The sequence below is a fragment of the Corythoichthys intestinalis genome, chromosome 15 (assembly GCF_030265065.1).
Source record: "Corythoichthys intestinalis isolate RoL2023-P3 chromosome 15, ASM3026506v1, whole genome shotgun sequence".
NCBI lineage: Eukaryota > Metazoa > Chordata > Actinopteri > Syngnathiformes > Syngnathidae > Corythoichthys > Corythoichthys intestinalis.
In genome coordinates, this window is record NC_080409.1 from 23,672,486 (window position 1) to 23,689,328 (window position 16,843).

At 38.5% G+C, this 16,843-nt stretch overlaps 1 protein-coding gene across 7 annotated transcripts in view; it reads left to right on the top strand.

The window, feature by feature from the left end:
• Positions 1 to 16,843, top strand: part of alk (ALK receptor tyrosine kinase) — a 507,671-nt gene that overhangs the window by 148,483 nt on the left and 342,345 nt on the right. The window contains exons 1-3 of one of the 7 annotated variants that reach the window (XM_057858940.1): positions 13,000 to 13,155; positions 13,290 to 13,352; positions 13,625 to 13,773. The exons of 3 other annotated variants lie outside the window; for them this stretch is intronic. The gene's annotated coding sequence lies outside the window, so the exon portion shown is untranslated. Of the gene's footprint in view, positions 1 to 12,999; positions 13,353 to 13,378; positions 13,774 to 16,843 lie in introns of those variants that run through there. 3 more of the 7 variants (XM_057858938.1, XM_057858941.1, XM_057858939.1) reach the window with 3 other exon arrangements.

The window sequence follows — 16,843 nt, forward strand, 5'->3', positions numbered from 1 at the left end:
AAACATTTAAAATCTTTTCTTCACATGGACACAATTTTCAAAATTTTTAAAATAAACATATAAAAATCAAGGACAATTGCCGGTATTCTGTAAAAACCAAAACATTACCATGGTAACATCTATTGGTAAATGACTTCCATAGAACCTGCCGTGGTTTCCATTATCGTTGACCACTGTAAAATGTGTTTATTGAATTTGTGCGTTGTAAGTTAACAGTAAATGCTTAAACGGTGTGTGGTGGCCACTCTTAAATGTATAGTGCTCTTTCGGGGCAAAGCTTTTAATGATTAAATCCTGCAAACGTAAATCAATAGAATATTTTTTTTTTTCGCTTACGGAAATGAATGAAAGCATGAATGTGTAGACCCATTTCAGACGTCACTCAGCTAAGCATTATATTTACAGGATGGTCCTAATAGGGTGCTGGAGATTTAAAAAAAAAAAAAAAAAAAAAAAAAAAAAAGCTTCAGGATTTCATAAAACATACTCCAGGCAGAAAGACAATGGTCAAAGAGAAACACAAACACCAGTTTATCATCATTATCTTAATATTAGCAGACAACAGTTTACAACTTTTACAACATTTTTGATCCCACCATAATCAAAGAGTTCTGAATATGTATGGCATCACTCTGGCCTTCTTTTGACAGAGCTGATGTTGGTGCTCTTTCTGAGCTGGTTCATGGCTTAGCACTGGGTCTTTCTTTTTCAATAAAACAAGCACTGGCTCAAGAAGCTGAAAACTGGGGCTTAGCGAGCACCAACTCATTGCTGGTCCAGACAAAGGCCAGCTATCGGCCAACTACATCAGTAGGCGAGGAGGGGCAGTCGCAACAAGAAGTAGCCCCCTGCTGCCAACATGGCGAACGTACAGCATGCAGATGCATGCAACAGCAAGGAAATCTCGGAGAAGCACTTTTCTCTTTTTCTGTTTATTGTGTTCCACAGTTGTGGTGCACAAATATAATGCTAGTACATTATATATTTGTGGATCTCGAAAATACACGTGAAAATCTTGGGAATATTCAAGGTCTTGAAAACACAATCACGGATGTATTTGTGTGACAATTTTTCTTCAGCATAGGTGGCTGCCAGTAGTAGCTCAGGCTAACTGCACACAGAAGCGAGGAGCACCAACACAGAACACTTTTCCCATTATCTTGCCTTGGGTGATTTACGCTAAATAAAGACACCGGGTTCGGGAAAAACACCTTGTATGGCTGTGTGTCATGCAGCACACACATACTGTACATATAATACATTTCTGGACTTTTCAACCCCCCATTCACGTTCCGCTCTTCCTTACTACTAATGTAATGACGTAATAACGTATTCTGGTGGCACATGACGTGCCTGCAGTTTGGCTCATTAGCTGATCGAAAGCAATGTTGCCAACTAGATGACTTTTGTGCTAAATCTGGCAACTGTCCAAAGCATCTTGGCGACTTTTTTTTGTCAAAAGCGAGTAGAAACAAATCTAGCGACAAGTTACCACCTTTTTTTCCCTAATGTAGGATCCACAATGTAAAAAACCCCTCAGCCCGACTCTTTCCTCTTCCGTCTTCCTCGCGCACCACTGGACAGCAGCAAAAAAAAATTCTCACGGTCCTCTTTATGGGTTCATTCTTTAATCCAACAAAAAACTACTCCACTGAGCGCCATCCAAAAACGTAAACAAAAGAGCAAATGAGATCCAAAAGCATAGAAAGTAAAAATTAATTAATTAAATAAATTAATCCAGAGAGGTAAAGAGTTAAAGAAATGGTAAAAAAAAAAAAAAACTGGGCTTTTATGCCTCCTCCTTCCTGCATGCACGCCAACTGACTCGCACAAACAGCTCTCGCTTCGCATTTATATCGTACAAAATGGCGTCACAAGCCCGTCCCATGAAACCAAATAAACAAATAACAAGCCTGTCCTATTGAACCAAAATAAATTGTTCCCAACTAACATGAATATCCAACTAAATGTAATTTAGGCTCCTACACCTAATGTATTGTATTGTATTTCTGGTCCATTTAGTTTGGCAATTAAAAAAAAAAAAAAAAAGTTAGGGTCCGTCTGTTGTTCTAAACATATTTAGGGTGGTTTTTTTTTTGTTTTTTTTCCCAGCTCACTTTTTGCCTCTTCTAAAACAGTATTTCTCTCTCCTACAGTGTCCATTTCAATTACATGCAAATTGCCAGTTATGCAAATTAGGTGATGACGACATCTTGCAACTTTTAGGACAGCCAATAGCTAATTTCCTTACTGGGGAGTTGGCAACACTGATCGAAAGCTAGTTGGTGTTTGGGAAACTCGCAAAATGAACCAACAAAGCGCAAGCACCAGCACAAGTACCAGCCCGCTCGTTGTTTCGTCAAAAAGTGGTATCTAATACATTGAGACACCTTGTGGGTCATATGCTTAAAAAATACAGCTGTTCGGATTTTTGGGTGGCATTGTCTTTTATTTACCCCTTTAGACAGTATGAATTACTGTACACCAGTGACTCGAGATGTCCAAAATGTTTCTTAATTTTTTATTGCTTAGCTGCTGAATCCTAATAGTAGTATCGAGATCAAGAATGGTCTTGAGAGTTACCCTATTGTGGAAAAATTTTAGATTAATGTTTATAGATGGATGTACGGTATATTTCATGAGCAGTCGTTTCAAGCCAGATCAAAGGGATGCATAAGTCCCAGTTGGCGGATTTTTCGTCATTTCCTACATCTAAGATTGGCGTCAGTATATTGTTGCGTTCTCTTACATCTTATGGTAATCTTAAATTAGCGTAGCATACTACAAATTAATGGACCACTGTGGGTGCTATCAATTTCCATATGCCCTCCTTTGTCATGCAGAACACATGCAATTGAAAAGAATAATTCATCGTATAATGTATTATGGTGGAGCATTTCGTGCGCCTGACTTTTGACCAGACTGCTTAGAATCAGTTTCCACTTAATGACAGCGTGAATATAAGTGCCAAAGGTTGTATGTTTTGACAATCTTGCTGTAATTTCTGGCAACCACTCCACGATGTCTTTTGCCTGTCACTCGAAGTCAGCTACGATAGACTCCATTTTCCCTTGACCTAGAAAAGGATAAGCAGTACTGAAAATGGACGAGCAACTTATGCAATTTTTTTTCTATGGAAAATGAAGGCTCAGTGAGACATTCGTTCGCGTAATTTATTGCACAACCCACACACGTTCTGCTTAAACAATAAAAAAAAAAAAAAAGTGTTAGCGGTTGTCACAGTCCATCCCAGTTATATGGTTCAAGATAAAGACGAAACCAGGAAAAAGGTATGATAATTGATAATTAAATAGTCGAATCATTTCTGAAATGTTTATTTTTTATTTTTATATGCCCTCAATAAATGCATAAAACTGTCATGAACACAAATATTTCAACAATATTACATGACATGTATGTTTGTGTAGATTGTGTCATGGTAGGTTAAAAAGGTGAATTTTTACTAATATAAAACCATGAAGATTAGCAAAGCAATACAGAAGATGAGTGATTGAAAGTGTTGGTAGGGAAGGAAGATTAGATATTCAGGCATTCAGAAAACCCACATGCACAGACAAGTATATAATCTTTGCAAGTACCACCTTACCTACCTACCCTACCAATAAAATTCTGCTTAATCTTTACCGATTGTCTAACGTGTCAATAATAGTGTTGTCGCTCACACGTCTGACTTGGGCAAGGTTAATACTGCAGGTCATGATGCACCATTCCAATTTTTTTGTCGTATCTGTTTTTTGGTGTGCTTGTTCAGACTGCCTTTGTCCATTGAGCCCGTTTAAGTATTACGCATGCGCACTAATTTGCAGTCCGACACACGCTGAGCAAACTGAACCGCATTCGCAGAAGCATCAAAACAAATGACAACACATGCCTGCTGTTCGTCATTCCAGGGTGACCATATTTTGATTTCCAAAAAGAGGACACAAATAACATACATTAATAATCCCCGTTTAGTCTTATATTCAAAGTTTATGTGGATTGATAGAAGGCATGCACGTACTGTGCGTGCCTGATGCACACAGATAAGCCTTATGTGTGTGCGTCAGTTTACCCGACTCGGCCTTGTAAGCAATACTGTAATATTGCTTATTTGGCGCACAGAAGGAAAACATTATCAAGCATTACCAGGCTTATCCTTTTCTTCATTTTATTTTTTTATGACTATGGTCAGGGCCGCCCCCTGAATAAAATCCGAATTCAAGCTAGGCGCTAACGCTAATGCATCTACATCGCTGCCGTCCTGCCTGCCGCTCTCGCTCTTTGCTGACGTAATTGCTGCATGAATTCATATTTCGGAGACTTTACAGCTGAGACCGCCGCCACATTCTGGAAAAATGTGGCCCAGATAGGATTTAAACCACGTACGAAAGTGACCCAGATTTGATTTGGAAAAAACATTGGCATATCGTGTAGAAGGTGTGCCATATGATTGGTGACCTGCTACACTGAAATGGAATAAAACCTTTTACTTGTAGCTGCTACAAGATTTTAGTTTGTCTTTTATAAGGTCTAGGACAAGTGTTATATAAAATGGAGGAAAAACAGCGTGGCATTTTGTGAATATGCTCTGTTACCATTGAGTCCCATCTGCTGTTTTCCCTCTACTTTGCTGCTAATAGATTATGAATCACAATGTGCTACAAGGGTTCAATCAAAACTCCCAATTGTTCGCTCAGGGTCACTTGGTGCACAGAAGGAGAATGACTCCTTTGAAATGAGTCAGCAAAATTGTTCCTTTCCGATGTGATGCTCGCATCACAGTCAGAGAGTTATACTGAGTTTTTAAGGTATGCAGCACTGTGGGCGAATGCACACGCGATGCCTACACACAACTTTCTTATGCATGAAAGGGTAATGCAACCATCTTCCAAATTAACTTAAAAAAAACTATACATACACCAGTACTTCTCAAATAGTGGGGGGGCGCAGAGCGATGCCAGGGGGGGCGCATGTGTCCTCGGGGAACATGCTTTTTTCTTCTTTTTTTTTTTTTTGCCGGACTGGAATAAAGTGTACTTGCACATCCACTCAGTGGGTGGCAGTGGTGCTCTCATTTTCAGAGTGCGTGCAGTATTTTTGAACTAAGGAAGAGCACTCAGCACACAGAAAACAGATATGAAGAGCAGTGTGCCGCCGCCGTTTTCGAAAGCCATTTTCCGACCGGTGTAGGCGCACTATCCTATTCCCCTCACTATCCACTCGCGGGGGCCTGCGCTTGTCAGTGACGTTCCTTATTCTCGCTATATGAATATACAACTTTAGCATTTGTTAATAATGCGCTCTGTGTGTAGTATCATCCATCGATTTTCCTTTTTAAATGAGCACTTTTAACGAACGCAAGAAGTAACAACGGGAACATTTTTAAACAGGCATTTCACGGGAGAGCATTTCGACTCTTCGGCCAATCACGGGAGAGCATTCCGACTCTTCGGCCAATCATATAGCAAGAGCGAGTGGATAGTGAGGGGAATAGGATAGTGAGCCTACACCGGACTCACTCACGCAGCGACCCACTGTCTTGTCCGGTTCTCACGTCGCCGCCCGAGAAGTGCCATTTTTGGCTTGGGATCGTCACGACGACCGCCCTCACCTACGGTTCTACCTCGGCCGCCGAGAAGGTGCTTTTTTCGTGCCGTTTGCCTTTTAGCTTTGACTTTTAATACAGTGGGGTGATGAGGAAAGACTACTGTTTACTGTGTCTGAAAATAATTATAGCGGACTGCCAGAAGCCAAATCAATTAAGACGCCACTTAAAGACATTCGACCCCAATCTCATTGATAAGCCACTTGATTGTTTTTCAGCGAAAACGTGCCGAATATTGCCAACAATAGTCCTGCTTTGTCAGTGTTACATCAGTAAACCAGTGAGCATTGTTAGCATGCTCATTGCAAAATGACTCCACACCATTGCAAAGGAGGTAATACTGAGTGTGAGCAGCAAAAATAAAAACTGTCCTTCTGTCCAAGGACACTCTTTTTTTCCTTTATTCATTTTTGTTTTTTCGGTCAAATGTTTTGGCATATTGTCCTCATGAGTAAATGTTTCTAATCAATTTGAATTTTTTATTATTTACGGATTTTATTACATTTTATTTTTCTGTATCAAATGGTCAAAAATACCTTGAGTGTATTTTTACAGTTTGAATGTGACTTTTTTTTTTTTTTTTTTTTTTTTTAATTCAGGCAAATTGATGCACGTCAAGTCTTCTCTGTTACAAGCAAAACAATGTTAATAAAGTTATACTTTATCATAAGTTGATCTGTTACTTTTTTTCTTTATTAGAAAAAAAGGACACAATGTTGGGCAGATGCGTATTTATAATAGTAATTTTATAGATGAATAATACTATTTACAGTGGCGGCAGAGAGTTTGGGGGGGGCGCGAAACATTTACGTCTTGCTTGGGGGGGGCGTAACAGAAAATTATTGAGAAGCACTGACATACACCAACAGTAAATCACACAATTCAACATGTCTGCATTACTTTTCTGTAATTACTTTGGGAGGTAGAATTACAATACAAAAAAGCACATCTCTGAAAAACAAGTTGTTTATGTTAATATGTTGAATATTTTGATGTACACATTCAAGTAAAACTGACAGCCAAATTGTATATAGGGTAAAGTCAGAGAAGGTGGTGCTTTTGTATCCTAGAATGCATGTACTGTACATAACATGCTACCAGACACCTGGGGGTTGATGTTATGTTTTAACTACAAGGGCGTGTAAAGTCACAGCAGTGTAACATATGGTGATTGCCTCTTTACGTTTTCCCAACATCCCAATCAGCCACCCAGCTGGGGCTTATTTTAATCACCTTTGGTGCAGCATGTGTCTTCACATCCAATACACTCTTGCTTCCACCTTTCCCCTCTGTAATTTGTTACTCTGATTAACAATTCGTATACAGTACATGTTGACAAAAAGGAAAAACAAAAACATGATCACATTTCTTTCTCTTACTGCTTATGTGGGTTCAACTTCCACCTAATGTACATTTGTAGAGAAAAAAAAATATTACAGGTGGTATTGTTCCCACGTGTGGATATGAGTGTGAAGTGTTTGTCAACACAAATGACTGGCGACCAGTCCGGGGTATACCACGCCTTGGATTGCCACACGACTTGCAATATGTAGGACAGCCCTTCATTTAATTGCCTTGTCCTTCATTCCATGCAGGACACTTATTTTTCCTCCTTTTTGTAGTTGGTCCTGATCACAACAAACTCCAGTGTGGCTGCATTAAGAGCAGCTACAGGTGAGCAAAGCACTTTGCAAAATTAGATTCATGTCGACAACATGCCGCCTCCTCCACCCCCTTCGAAAAGGAGGGACATTAGATATTTTTTTCGGCCAGCAGCAGCCACTGAAATGTAAAAAGACGTCAATGTTGTGGAGGTGGGGGAAACACCACTAATTTTGCTACTGAAAGTCCGACCTGCATCAGAGTTAGCATAACATTAAAGTGTATGAACTTGCTAACCTGCAAGATTATTGTGGTCAGGCCAGCCTCCACAAGTAACAACGAAGTCAAGCTGGCCGTCCCTCATTTGGATTATTGTTTGTATTAGCATCGTTGCATTACAGTAATGCAACATGTTCGCTTCAGAGTGCAAGTCCATTTATTAAAAAAAAAAAAAAAAAAAAAAAAAAACTTGGAACAATCCAAGAATGAGTCCACTAAAGGGGGACACTGACATGAACATGAAAAATCTGGGAAATGAAATCATACATCAAAATTTCATGAGAGTACTTTGGTTTGGTTTGGATTCATTTCCTTCATTCATTTTCGTTCATTTGTCTGGTTCCGATGGTCTCAAGCATGTGTGGCGGCGACCAGGTGAGGAGTACAAAGATAAGTGTGTCATTCCTACAGTCAAGCATAGTGGTGGGAATTAACCCCCCCCCCACCTCTTCAATCCTTGCAGCAATGCTGACAGCACTCCTATAATGAGTCACATGACATCTTGGAGGGAGAATGACAAGCAGTACTCAATTTGGACATTTAGGGATGTACGTCGTTCCCATGAGGTGTACTCACTTTTGTTGACAGTTGTGTAGATATTAATGGCTATATTTTGAGCTATTTTGAGGGGAAAATAAATGAACTCTATTATATAAGCTGCACACAGACTACTTTTAATTGTGTCAAAGTGTCATTTTGTCAGTTTTGTCCCATGAAAAGATACTTTAATATCTGGAGAGATGCGAGGGATGTACTCATTTTTGTGATACACTGTATATATATATATCCAATATATCCTATATCCAATATGTATATATATATATATATATATATATGTATATATATATATATATATATATATATATATATATATATATATATATAGACCCCCAATTTGGCCAAATTTCAAAATTGTCCGATATGCATGTGTTATACATCATTGGAAAGCTTAAAATCTGTATTTTCTGGAGAAAGAAAAATTTTGAACAGGAGGACATTAAAAAAAAAAAAAAAAAAGACAATTTAAACAGCAAAACCCTAACTGGAGGCGAGAGCACACGAGAACAGAACAAAAGACGCCACAATTGTAACGAGATATTATCGCGTACTTAACTTGTTTTGACTAAAAAACTCCATGTAGCATATTTCACCGAGTGTCAAGACACAGCTGTGAATGGCCACAGTCGGATTTTTTTTTTTTTTTCTATGGGTGAAACATGGTGATATAACAAGGGTCGCGATGAAGAAATCGCAGACAACAAGGAGTGATTGAGATTTTCTTTTTCATATAGTTACCCTTAAGGTTATTTTTAAATTTTTCTTTGTTTGGATCGATCATTTATCATCTAACTTATTGGGGAAAATGCGACAGTCACAAAAAAAGATACAATTAAGCGATAGTTATGTGGTAGATATCCGTGACTTTTTTACACACGCCAAATTTTTCATAGTGTCGTAATTTGTTTAAAAGTTTAAAATATGCGAGTGAATAATTTTTTAAAGTCGTTTTTTTTTTTTCCAAACTGAATATTAGACACCAATTAATGATTCTAAGCTAAATATAAAAGACATTTTGAATAATAAATGTAATTATTTACCTTCTTTTTATGGCTAGGATGAAACAAAAGTGGTTGCGCGACGTCTGTAAACAGGGGTTTTCAGGGTAAAACGGACAGATTCAAAATACTTCAGAGGCTTAGTGCGCCATGAATCTGCTATGGCAGCATATAGACATATTGTTCTATCAAACACAACAGTTCTTTTGGCTTAAAATACAGCAGTTTATTTTAAAGAGGGCTGCAAGAGCAGAAACTGCTTTTTCAGTCTTGTCTGTGTTTTCCACCATATATACAGTTTATGTATGCAATTGTTAGGTTAACCCTTGTTTCCCAACTGCTAGAATATGGTATGTCATAAAATACTGTAAATTCTTGTGCTGAGCATTTCTTAGAATCACGGTACTATGAAAACATAGTTCTGATGAACTGTATGTGGCTGTCTGGCAACCAGTACAGGGTTTAGTCCGGCTTTGATCCAAAGTCAGGAACCAGCAATGCCCTGCCCATAGCACCCCCCGACCCCCTATGAATGAATGTTATCATGTAGAAAATTATATTGATGTGAGGAGTATGCTTGACATCAATGTTGTGATTATTCTTACCTCAATAAATGCCACAAAATGTTTATTTTTGGTGTTGTGACAATGGGTACCTTTACTCTGCATTTGCCCAGAGTCAAGCGATGCACAAAATATAGGTTAGGTGTATGCATGTATGCGTGTATGTCCTTTCGTATTCAGTATGCAAGAATATTTGCCTACATCCATTATCAATGTTTACTAGCCATAACCCCATTTTCAGTTTTCAATGATTTCTCCCGCCATCAGTTCCTCAGCCATTATTATCACCTAAACCCCCATGTCCATAATGTATTCAGTGAACTGCATCAAATTGTGGGTGTAAACGATAGCTGGATTATGCAGATAATACTTGGGCTGCCTAATGATGCTCCCCACACTGAATGAGTGAAGACAATGATCAGAGATTTTACTCCTACTACCACTGTACAAAAGGTTTACCTACTGTTTCAAACTATTGTTTCAAAGCTTTTAGCATCTTTGTTTTACCTCAAAACAAAGCCAATAAACCACATGCTTTTTGTGCATGTTTGTGCTAATGACATACTGTATCCTGTAATCAAATATCTTTTATATTTTTAACTTTTATAGGTCCTTATTAAACCATAATTACAGATTTGCGGGAGATGGTAGCAGATCATATGTTGCTCGGACAATGAAACTTATGGATTCCAGGCTCTCAAGTTCACTCCATGAGATACTCTTCTTAATATAGTATTCCCATCTCATCCAGCAGCCTTGTTTGGCTTGTGTCACTGCTTTGAAGTGTCTGATTGGTAGTGCACCTCCTCGAAAAGTAGTTCAACAACCGGTTGCTGACGCTTTTTGCCAGAGAGGAGTTGCAGTTCCAAGACCAAAACCAGCTCTGCCTTTCTGAACATGGCCCACTACATCACGATGGAGGAGAGCAGATTTTGCCTGAAGGACAGTGGTGGCAGGGTTCCACTTCCTCTCACTTGCCAAGGTTGGAGGGGCACCTCTCACTACAGGGTCCCGGGAACATGAGGGATATCTCTAGACTCACCTTGGCACACCAAGCTCGGGATTGGCAGTGTATCAGCTCTTTGAAGGTCTGAGCCACTTCCTCAGATAGGAATTTACCAGCCTTTCCCAATGCTTAGCATGGCATATAGAAACCTCATACATGGTCAGAAATATGTACAATATTTTTGTAAGTGTATACTGTATACTCTATAAATGTACAGGTACTGTAGGTGTAATTTACTGCTGTCCATTGTCTGCCTGGATCACCTCCTCCAGTGTGCATGTGCCACCTTTGTGGCCATTAGCCAAGAGGAGCCATTTGTCAATTTGTCATCCCTTATAGGAGATGTTTTACGAGTTCTGTGCAGTTGACGTATTACACCTACCAATTGGGTATATCTGCTGTGTCGTATTGTACTTTCTTATAGAAAATAATACTGTTGAAACAGGCGTATGTAACAAAGAGGTGGATACAAAGTTGATAACGGGTTAGCATTGCATCTCACACACAGGACTGTGGAGGCGCGGACAAAGTGCAAATGACAGGCCATGTTATGGCTTACTGAAGTCCTGCACTTAACGGGTGCTCCTCCCTGTTTTTGTTATTGTTCAAAAAGTAAATATCTGGCTCATGCCATCAGGCCATTGTGCTTTATGCAGTGCTCTATGGCTACAGGCCTGCTGAGTGTCTTAGATCTGATATCTCAGGAAAAAAATTGTAACATATTTTCTGTCTGTCTTTAAGAGCTTTGTTTAACGGAAGGAGTAGGTCACTGGAATTGAAAGCTTTACGTGCGTCGTAGAGAGGAGAGCAGTGAGCGGTTTCTGCAGATAAGGGAGCACTGAAGAATGAGTGGAAGCTTGTTTTTCAGAGTTAAAACAAAGCAGGTTGAGACAAAATCTCTAGTGACAAAAATACTTGGAGGACACGTAAAAGCACAGAGAAGGAAAGTGAAAGGCCTTCAGGCTGCCTCAAGGCTTAGTGTGAGGGGAATTAGATAATTCCAAAATGGTCAATAAAGTATATGGGGGTATTCTAGTCACATACTAAAGAAAAAAACAGCGCGCTTACACTGTACCATTCAGCACAGCAGTTTCCAATTGTTTCTGTCACAAGGATCCCCACAAAACCTATAACATGCTCCCACACACCCTACACAAGTGACCCATGTAAATTCAGTTAAAAAAAAAGTAGTTTTCAACTGGCTTGTGTTGAAAGTTTCATACCTGTCAAGTTGTACGGTTTCGGCGTAATTTGTACAAGTGAGCGCTGATTTTTAAATGTGTACGTTGTATATTCAAAATCTGTACATTTTTCGTGCATTATGTTTTTTTTTTTCTCCATTCGGATTTTGTCACAGTTTCGGCAACGAAACAATGTGCGTTGCTACGTTGGTTGAATGATGCGAGAAAAGTCAGAGACACGGAGAAAGGAGAGCAGGAGTGGGAAGGAGGAAAGAGTGTTGTGACGCTGTTTCAAACGCGATGCTAGGCTAGGTGGCTCCAATATTTCCTGACTGTAGCCGACAGCCTACAATCTACGCCCACTTAATGCTACACTAGATATCATGTGCATATAAAACTAGATGGGAAATGACAGACTGAGCGGCGTTAGTAAACAACCGCCATCTTAAAGCAGTAGACATCTGAGAAAGGCTCAGTTGTAGTGAACCTTCCTTGCGAATCTATTAACTTTTTATCTAAAATACTCCTAAATCGGCAAAATCTTGAAATGATGAAACCATTTTAAAACTCACATGACGAAAGTAGGCAGAAGGGAACTAATGCAAAAACGGGAGCAATTTTAACAACTTCAATGGTTGATTCACAACATTAAATGACTTCCAAACATAGCAAAGTTTTTTTTGGGGGGGGGGGGGGGTTCAAAAAAAAAAAAAACATGAAAGGTAACACTAGTTTACTACTACTACTTTTCCAAGTAACTAATTACTCTTACATTCAGGTAACTGAGTTACAAACTCAATTACTTTTTGGGAGTTGTAATTTGTAACTAATTAATTAGTTTTTTAAAGTAATATTAACAACACTGGTCATAAAGATGCAGTCTGCAGAATGAAAAGTGACGAAAGTGGAGATTTTATTCTGCCAATTTGTTGCCGAACACAATTTGCCCACAACTATTTGTAACCCAATGGATAATTGAGTAAATATTTTCAATTGAATAACTTGATGGAACTTAATATTTTAAATTTTATATTTGCATCTCAATTATTTTAGTTTTAAAAATGATCTAATTCACAAAATGTGAATTATAGATGAAACGGTTCTCCACCCCTCTGCTGTAGCACAGGGCCAGTGGAAAATTACCAGCAACACAATGAGACCAACCCCTTTTTTTTTCAATTGACCGCGTGTGAGCTGCTTCAGCAGAGGTGCTGCATAGGAGAGCCACTGAACGAATTTATTCGATATTTTATGGTTAAAATCCCTCCAAAAAGCGAGTTACCCTTTTGTAGCACTTCCTTATCAGCGTGGGCTGAGTTGGAGACGGTGTGCGTGAGGCAAAAGGGCAGTTTACTCGTCCTTGGTAAGTTTAGCCTATCGAGCTAATCGGCGCTAACGTTAGCATTAGCTGACCAGTTCGGCCGTTAATAAGAATTTGTCAACTAATTGTTGACTAAAGTTAGTAAAATAATTGTCATCCTATATGTTGACGAATAGAGGAGGGAGTGGAACCGGAGTTCCTTGAGCCTGGAGTTTGTGGAGCTCTTTGAAAGCATCTTGGTGAGTTACTTCAAATGTGCGAACAACAGTCAAGTGCTATAATGTAGTCACAGCAGTTGAACCATATGCACTCCTATTGTCTGTGATACTAAATTGCTAACAATGGCAACATTTATTTTTCTTTTCAATGTTTAATGTGATTTCTGTATTTGTTTAAATGAGAACAGACTCAACCCAATTATCAAATTGAGTTGAACTGCAGTTAATGTTAAAAATAACATTGGCTGGGAATTAGAAAAAGAATTAGATTTTAATAGCCTTGTTTTATACAGGCTAGGTTTTTTGAGGACCTTGAATTAAATTGGATTTGGATTCTGGATTCTCCCTGAAGAGGGGGATGGCGAGCTAACCCTTGATTGACGGACCTGGCTGCTTCCTTTTCCCAAGGAGCACAATCTTCACTTCCTACCTCTCCAGTGTGGTAGGATTGCGAACTGCTTCTGCAGTGGATAGGATAAAAAACTGAACAGTGCACTTTTATTTTCATACAAATTGAGACACTCTTCACTTATTTTGAAGGGACACTTTAATTTATTATTTTTCTGGCACCAATCTGAACTGTTGTATATTAGAGAGCCGGCTCTAATAGGCAGTCATTGTGAATATATTGTAAATATTTGTACATAGTTTTCTCTTTTAATTATAATTTTGAATTTTAACCCTTTCGTGGCTCCAGTTATTTATTGTGTTCGAAATTCTTCTTGTTACACCAAAATTTTCCTTCAAGAGACGAACCTAAGCGCACGTGCCCAATTGGAAAAATTCCTGTAGACTCTACAGGGGTTACATATTGCTGATCAATTCTCAGCCTTAGCAAAAGAAATGTTCCCTGACTGAAAGATTGCATCGGTAAATTGATTTTATCAATTGACCTTTTTAATTTATAATTGGACTCACTAATGAACTACCCTCAAGTCAAACTGAATTGCGATCTGAAGTGCCATGAAGTGCAGCCATCAAAAGTGTTACATACAATTATAACAAAAGTCACTGTTAATTTTAGTAATCATGATGTAGCTGAAGATATTGTTTTTGATTGCACCAGGTTATATGTGACAATATTACCAATAAGTTCATATTATTTTAAAAATTGAGTTTTATTTTTGGGTCATGTTGCACGCTACATAAAATGTAAGATGTATCATCAATTTGTAAGGGCATACGTCACTATTTGTAAGATTGCCAACAGCCTCTGGTTGACAGGTATGAAGTTAATCTGAAACAGGGCCTATTTTAATACTGTATTTAAAAAGGACTTTCTCAGATAAACACAAACCTACGGTGGTTTGTATTTTGGTCCTCTTAGTTTGTAACAAGGAAAAATGACTGGTCTGTACAACGATCAGTCCATTTTGAAAGCATGCCATCAATAATTTTACATTGATATCCGTGTTATTTGATGTTTGACGGTTAAATTATTGAACTAATTTTGATTTATCAATAATGTTTCTGGGAAACAACTTCAGGGTCTGATACAAATCCACCAACAGCTGCTGAATTTCAATAGCCTTTCATTGGGGTTCAGAGCCACCAAACAGACTGCCTCTCTCGGTCTGTAGGCTGAGCATTTCTTATAAGTGATCACAACCAGACTTTACTGATTGTCTTGGAAGAGGGAAAACTGCTGTTACGATCAATGCCCTGAGAAAATGACCTGATGGTGAATTACAATATTCCAAGATATTGCTCAGTAGGAGCCAGGGAAGGTGGTCACACTTTCTTTGCTCATGGCTGTACTATTTGATTTTCCAACCATGTCCATAATCGAAATAGAGGTGTTCATGAAAGTTCATGCACTGTAGCTTTTCATTTTTAGATCTGTTGATATTTACTCTAATTGTCTTTGGGTCATTTTGTTCCTTCTGCAGTTTTGTTGCATAGCATATGGTTGCTTAATGAGGCAGTTTTTAGTTGTAATATCGCAGTAAATCATGAATATTGGAGGAGGGTAGCATGATGAGTATTTTATCCTACAGTAATGCTCACAACTTGTGAGAGTTAAAGAACATTTCTGCAACATAATGAGTTTTGTTGTCGATACCACATAAATATTGTAGATGTATTCGAATCCTACATGCATTCTATATGTTCCCGGATATCGCTGTCACTTTCACTCAATTCCGGCCCGTCACCACTCCTATGCCGTGGGGGCCTATGAGAACATATTGTAAATGTAGAATTATAATTCATTACATATACACCAGTTTCATTAAAATTAACATAATATGTCGATGTTTGACCTTTGGTATGATGTGGAAGGGGCGCAGTGATGTTAATTGTTGTGAATGAATAAATCAAGGCAAAATGAAACGATATCTGCAAGTGAAATAATAGTTTACATGAATTAGGTCTCATTTAATTGAAGTGTCAAAAACCAAAATGATAAAGGCCACACTGAGCGGACATCTTATTCTAAGAGAGAGTATAGAATAAAAAGTGAAAATAAAAAACTAAATATGCAATTGGCTGGCGACCAGTTCAGGGTGTACCCCACTTCCTGTCCATAGTTAGCTCAGATAGGCTTCATAAGCCCCGCAATCCTCGTGAAGATGGGCGATACGGAAGATGAACGAGTGAATAAAAAAAAAAATTACGACAATATTTGCAGCTTAGGAGAGAACTCAAGAGTTCCAAGTAAATTTGGATGAACTAGTTTTGTTAAATGGACTGGACATGTCTATTCAAACTTGTATGGTTTTAGTTTTATTTTATTTTTCTGTATAAAATGATACAGATAACAGAAAGTAGAGTATCAGTTGACTACCTTTCATTTAATCCCATTCTAAAACCATTTTAAAAAAATGGCAGTCCCGCATTCTGAAAGCCATCTCAGTTCAAGCTTTCACTCTTGAACATTCTCCGAAGAAAGGGCTCCCATACTGTTAACAGCCAAATTGGGATGAAGGTTGAGTTGAGGATTAAAAGGTCAATGCAATGAGAAGAAGACTGCAAGGGACACGGGCAATGTCGATGATGGTTGCTGTGGAGAAATAAATGGGATGAGGGAAGAGATGCGGTTCTGGGAAAAGTACAAGAGGGGATGGACACAAATGGGGGAAAAGAAGGGAGTCTTGAGATGAGGTGAGAGAAAAATTTATTGAAATAAAATGCAGTACAGCGGGAAAACATGAGGGCAAAAGAAGTGTTCAAGTGGATATTGTTGAGCCTTGGAGCAGTTAATGGAATGTCATTTGTCAAGGCCATCTTGAATCTTCTTTAAATGCATCAGCAAATGCACTACACTAGGCTTAGAACACGAGCATATAATGCATTTCAACTCGGCTTTTTTGTATACCACAGTACGTCATGGATAGGTAAACTCATAGGAGTTATGATAATAGCTACACCTATGTATATGACACCATACCAGTGAGACTCGGTGTAACTTTCCAGTGGTTTCATTAAAGAGGGAATTGACATTTATGGTTTGGTATACTAATGTAATGTATATGACCATTCTTCCTTATAAGTTACTGGAATAATAAAAAATC